The sequence below is a fragment of the Asparagus officinalis genome, chromosome 3 (genome assembly GCF_001876935.1).
Source record: "Asparagus officinalis chromosome 3, Aspof.V1, whole genome shotgun sequence".
Classification (NCBI taxonomy): Eukaryota; Viridiplantae; Streptophyta; class Magnoliopsida; order Asparagales; family Asparagaceae; genus Asparagus; species Asparagus officinalis.
In genome coordinates, this window is record NC_033796.1 from 37494591 (window position 1) to 37501233 (window position 6643).

Consider the following 6643-nt stretch of genomic DNA (forward strand, 5'->3'; position numbering starts at 1 on the left):
TGAGCTAGCAGAACATGATGCTTAAATCGCTATTAATTGTAAATTAGTACAATCAATATGCCAACACCAATACAAGTAGAAGATTGCATTTGTATATATAACAACTTTGAGGTTGGCTCCCGCTAACTTAGTTAAGACATTAATCAGTTTAGTTCTGATGCAGGAGTGAAGATGAAACAGCCCTAATTAGCTGATAAAGGACCAAAATTTGAACCATCTAGTTAGTTTTTGCCAAACAGATTAATTAGTTCCTGTAACCTGACTAGTGACAATTTACAACAACCTGGCCCTAAAGTCTCTGCTAAAATATATTGTTTATTCTGGAAACTAGAGACAGTAGGTTGAAAGGAAAGAGCACTGAGAAGCTAGCATTGAAAGATTATGCCCATCATAAGGCCATCATAGCTCTCTCTCTCTCTCTCTCTCTCTGAAAAAAAGCAAGTCCCAACACCTCACTCACTCAATCATAAAGTAATGGATTGCAGAATCATTACCAAGTCTTCTCTCTCACTCCATTTAATAATGCCTTTTTCTTCTCTCTTTAGTCAGTTCTCTCTGACATGAGAAAAAAGAAGAACCCTGTTGCCTTCCAACCCCAAACATTAATGGTGCCCCTCCTCTTTCTAGCATTTCGCATAGAAATTTGGACCTGATAGGCCTCAGTCTTGGGTACTCTCTTTTTAATCTTCTTAAGTAATTTGATCACTTTAATTTGACACCCAACAGTATATATATATATATATAATATATATATATATTATATATAGAGAGAGAGAGAGAGAGAGGGGAGAGGTTCTAATAAAAACCTCCTTAGCCTAAAAAACTAAAAACCTCCTTCATCTAATGGCTAGGATTCAGTCAAACAGTCAACAGACACATGCATTAATTATCTCATTAAACACATGCATTTAATTAACTCAATGCAGTGAATCCAGATTCACTGTAGTGATATCTGGATTCACTGCAGTGATTCGAGATACGTTGAGGTAGTGAATCTGGATTCACTGTGTTGAGGTAATTAATGAGATAATTAATGCATATGTCTGTTGACTGTTTGACTGAATCTCAGCCATTGGATTCATCTAGGATCCAGTGGATGAAGGAGGTTTTAGTTTTTAGGCTAAGGAGGTTTTTATTAGAACCTCTCCCTATATAATATATATATATATATATATATATATATATAATAATATATATATAATATATATATATATAATATATAATATAATATAAATATATATATATATATATATACACACACACACACACACACACACAACCACACACACACACACACACACAACACACACACACACACACAGAGAAGTGTTTTCTAATGTTGACGTCTTAAATAATCATCTAAGGATGCAGCCTAAAATCACATGATTGAGTTATATTGTGGATGATCCGTTACGTTGAACTTCATCTATATTTTAAAACCCCAACACACCAAGTTTGGGGTGAACCCGTCGTCGGAGAAGTGTTTCTAATGTGATGTCTTAAATAATCATCTAAGGATGTGGCCTAAAATCACATGATTGAGCTATATTGTGGATGATCCGCTCCGTTGAACTTGATCTACATATTCGCATATATAAATGATCTGTTATTTTGCTTTTTTAGCATCTAAAACAGCAGAATCTAGCTAGCTAGTGTCAGAAAATAAAATAATTCTTGATATCTTAGACTTTTGCTAATTATTTCACTTGATTCCCGTAAATTTGATAGTATATTCTATTCTCATTACTTTAGTACTGAACAAGATCTTAGCATGATAGCAAGTCTATTACTCTTTAGCACCAACTGTACCACAATAAAAGTTTAGCTTGCTCATAATACCTCTTCACATCGTGCGTGAGATTTGCAATCAAAATCCCATTTAGACCATGTTACCATTGATTGATCTCCACAAAGAAAGAACAATTAAGTTAACTATATTTCATGTTTATAATTTATGACAAATTGTTATACCCAGTCGAGTTAACGTTACACTAAATATGTTATTAAAAAAAGACAACGTTTTGCATTTGCAAATTTTGTAATTTTTATTGTGTTCTTGTTTTGTGCTATTGTAGCAAGACACATGGTTAATTTTTCTTAACAGTTGTAGGTGGTTGATCTTCTACCAATTTGTTATGAACAAGATAGGTCACATACATTTGTTGGTTAGTTATCCAAGATAGATTGCTCACTCAGGATAGCCTGTTGCGGAGAAGGATGATATCTGAAAATAGCTTCTATTTATGCTCAGGTGCTGGTTTTGAAAGCCGAAACCATTTGTTCTTTGAATGCTCTTATTCCAGTGAAGTGTGTAATCTTGTCATGGAGTGGCTTAAATTTAATTGGAGGACGTGTAATTGGAATCTTCTCTTGAACTGGTATTTTACAAGAGTGAGGGGCAAAAGATTCAAGCAAAAAATAAAAAGAATGGCATTAGCGTCAACAATATACAACATATGGCGTGAGAGAAATGCAAGGATATTCAAGCAAACTTTCAGAAGTGCTGTGCAATTGGCTAAAGAAATCAAAATTGACATTTTAATCATTGCTCTAAATAGCTCTCTGTCAGATGAAAACAAAGATTGGTTGCTCTCGTTGAATTAAGTTTTGTGCATGTTGTGCACAATCAACAGATAGCATATCGATACTGGATCTGGATGCGGGTAGTTTTGTGCATGTTGTACACACTCAGCAAACTGATTTATGCCTATGCTAGTTGCATCATAATGGATCTGGATGCAGGTAGATTTGTGCATATTGTGCACACTCTGCAGACTGATTTATGACTGTGCTAGTAGTGGATCTGGATGCAGGTAGATTTGTGCGTATTGATACAGGAAGCTGAAGCTGTTTCTGGGAGCATACTCTAAAGTCAATTATATAGAGCCTGATTAATGGGGGGAGTGCATGTTGTGCATGTCCCCCTAGTGTATACCTTTTGTTGTGATATCTTTTTGACGAGTATCTTGATGTACAAAACTTACATATTTGGTAAATAAAAATAAAATTCTTCATTGACAAAAAAAGTTAGGTAACATACTAAACATCAGTTATAAATCTTTAATTACGATCTAACTTTGGCGTGTTTGGCAACCAGGAAGTAAATAGAAAGTGCATCGAAAATTGGAAAGTGGCTCCCTTTTTTATTTTTATACCGTTTGACATTTGGTAAGTGAATAGAAAGTGGTTGAAAAGTGAAGAGCGGCACATCGGTATTTTAGCTCATTTCACTTTCTCCAAAAACTGAAGAAAGTGGTGCAATGTGAAGAGAAAGGAGAGAAAATATTTTTTGAAATTTTTTTATGTATCATTTTAGTTTTACTTATCCACTTTTTACTATTATTTTTTGTGATAAACTGATAACCAAACAGAACAAGAAGAAAGTAAATCTTACATCGTTTGCCACCTCAATTTTCTCTTCTTTTGCTCTCTAACATCCAAACAAGATTTTGTAAAATAGAAAGTAATAAGAAAGTACATTCATGAGAAAGTACTTTCTGTTTTTTTCACTTTCTACTTGCTTTCCTCTTGCCAAACATAATTCAATTTAGGTTAAAACTCCTTTAAATGCAATTGGGTTATTTTTATTTTAGGAATTTTTTCACCAACAATACTTTTAAAAAAGGGTAAAAACACCCAAAAAACACCTTTGAAGTTTAGTTTATATAAAACCACTTTTAAGTGGAACACTGATTGCAATCAATCATGTGAACCTATTTTTTGGTTAAATTTTGATTAAAATCCACAAATACCACTGAAAAATATAGCAAAAATTAGGTTAACTTTGATTAGTAGTATATGTCATGTGACCGACACGTGTAGTTTTGAATAGTATTTTGAAGATTTCAATAGAAATTTCATAAAAAAAAATAGGTCAAGATGGTTGTTGGCGACGGGAAACGTCTTTAAAGGTGGTTTCTATATATAAGCTGAGCTTGAAGGATGTTTTTTTTTTTACTTTTACCTTATTTAAAAAAAATTTGAATAACCCTTTTACTTTATTTAGATTTTCTCAAAAACATGTGGGGAGATGGTAAATATATAGGCATGACGTAGCCAGTTTCTATATTCGACTCCGTGAAGCTCGCAAATAAAGCCATAATTAGGTCTTTGAATGTTTTATCAACCTATTCACGTGCTAGTCTCAGTAGTGGAATCAGTCCTTAGATCTTGGTAGCTTTTAGGAAAAACAAAGAGTGGGCCTCACACGCGTGTATCTTTACTCGTGTTACTCACACGTGTCAACCAAGAGTTTGCTAAAGGGTGATGGTGACCATACAATTTCTCTCTCTTTAACATATACTTTCGCTATGATATTGATAAGGAGTTACATATTCATCACTTCACTAACTTCCTCTTCTCCATCTTTAGACTCCTTTTTCTCTCTCTTTCGTGAAATTATTCAAGGGAAAGGCTATCTACATGCTTGTCCCTCTAGAAAGGGGACCAGGGGTATTTAATGTTTTGGTGTCATGGAAGTAGAAGAAAAATGGAGGTAATGTTGACGTTTCAGGAATATGCAGTGTTTTTGTAGGCAAAGGCGTTGGTGGCCACTTAGGCAACCATACTTTTCTTTCAAAACGATTAGTATATGGATTCATTACCATATGTACTATATATGTAGGGTCTTGTTCATACGTACATACAGTTTTGGATTACATTAATCCTCACATGGACTGTCAGCCCTAGCTAGGGCCGTGTATAGGAATAATCCAGTGGGACCTTAAGAGGGCAGTAAGGATTTGTGTACGTATTTCAAAATTAATTCAGTATAAGAAACTAGTTTGACTGTGTACTGACATATTCATATTTCAAAATTAATTCAGTATAAGGATTAGTTTGACTATGTACGTACTGACATATTCATATACATGTACTTATTTGCACCTTGTCGTGTGTAGATACTGGTTAGCCCAACTTATTCGTTTGTCCTTATTTTCAATTGCACATGATTTGTTAGACTTATACAACGTTGTTTTGGGGGTCAAGATAAAAAAAAAAAATCTTTGAGGGGTTTAGTGGAATAAAAGAAGGTAGTAGGGGTTATGTTCAAAATACCTCAATGTTTAAGAAGTTTTGTGGAATAAAAAAAAACTTGATGGGGTTATCTACAAAGCCATAGGCTCTTTGGTAAAGATTTAATTAATTAAGGCCCCGTTTGGCAAAGGGTTAAAGAAGAGGGGTTAAAGAGAATGATTAATGTACTTATCTCATTCGATAATCTGAAGGACTAAATTGTTAACCCGTTAAATAAGTTTTATTTTAGTCCTTGTGATCAAGTTTAATGTTTGGGAATAACAATCATTTTGACTATTTTCTTTATAATTAGAGGTATTGTTTGGCAAAGGGTTAAGGGAGGGGTTAAAGAGACTTAACCCTTTCTTAACTCGCCAAACATAAAAAATCTATATAAGGGTTACAGTGAGTTAACCCTCTATAATTTGTCAAACATAAAAAATATAGAAGGGTTAAGCTAACCCCTCTAGAGGGATTAAAATGAGTTAACCCCTCAAAATAAGGGGTTTACTAATACTCCTATTTAGAAAGATTAAGAGTTAACACTTCTAATTATAAAGAAAATAGTCAAAATTATTATTATTCCCAAACACTAAAACTGATCACAATGGCTAAAATAAAACTTATTTAACAGGTTAATAATTTAGTTCTTCAGATTATCGAATGGGCTAAGTACATTAATCCTTCTCTTTAACCCCTCTTCCTTAACCCTTTGCCAAACGGGGCCAGAAGGGTTAACGACTCTTAATCCTTATAAATACGAGTATTAGTAAACCCCTCATTTTGAGGGATTAACTCATTTTAATCCCTCTAGAGGGGTTAGCTTAACCCTTCTGTATTTTTTATGTTTGGAAAATTATGTAGGGTTAACTCACTTTAATTCTTGTATATATTTTTTGTGTATGACGAGTTAAGAAGGGGTTAAGTCTTCTTAACCCCTCACTTAACCATTTGCCAAATGGTACTTAAGGGATTAATGAGAGTTAACTCCTTCTTAGCTAGCTAAACATATAAAAAAATTTATATCGGGTGTAAACTTAGATAACCTTCCTAATTTGCCAAACACCAAAAATTAGAAGAAGAATTTACAAATCTATCTATAGGGGTCGAAATAAGTTAACCCCTCAAAACGAGGGCAGGCAAATCCACCGATTTAGATGGATTAACAGATAGCCATCTATTTATAAAGTAAATGGTCATAATCCTTTTTATTTACAAACACAAAAAATATTCATGAAGATTAGAATAAACTAACCTAACGAATTAATAAAGTTATTAATTTTGATAAACAAATGGGCTAACTATGTTAACTCTTCTTCTTAACCCCTTCTTCTTAAATCTTTGCAAAACGAGGCGTAAAAGTTAAGGGGGTTATCTGAAATCTAACCTTTTTTATGAGTTGAATAAAAGCCCTAATTTCTATACTAATTAATTAAGTACACGCTAATTGAAAATTGATTGTAATAATTGAGAAATATGTATTTATGTCCTAACCGTTTGATTGATCTACAGTACTCCTTTCCATTTTTTTTATTCGTGTAACGTTCTTCAAACTTAAACAATGGTGCATTCACGACATATGATGCAACTTTCTTTGATTAATTGTTATATATTGTGCAGAGCAAAG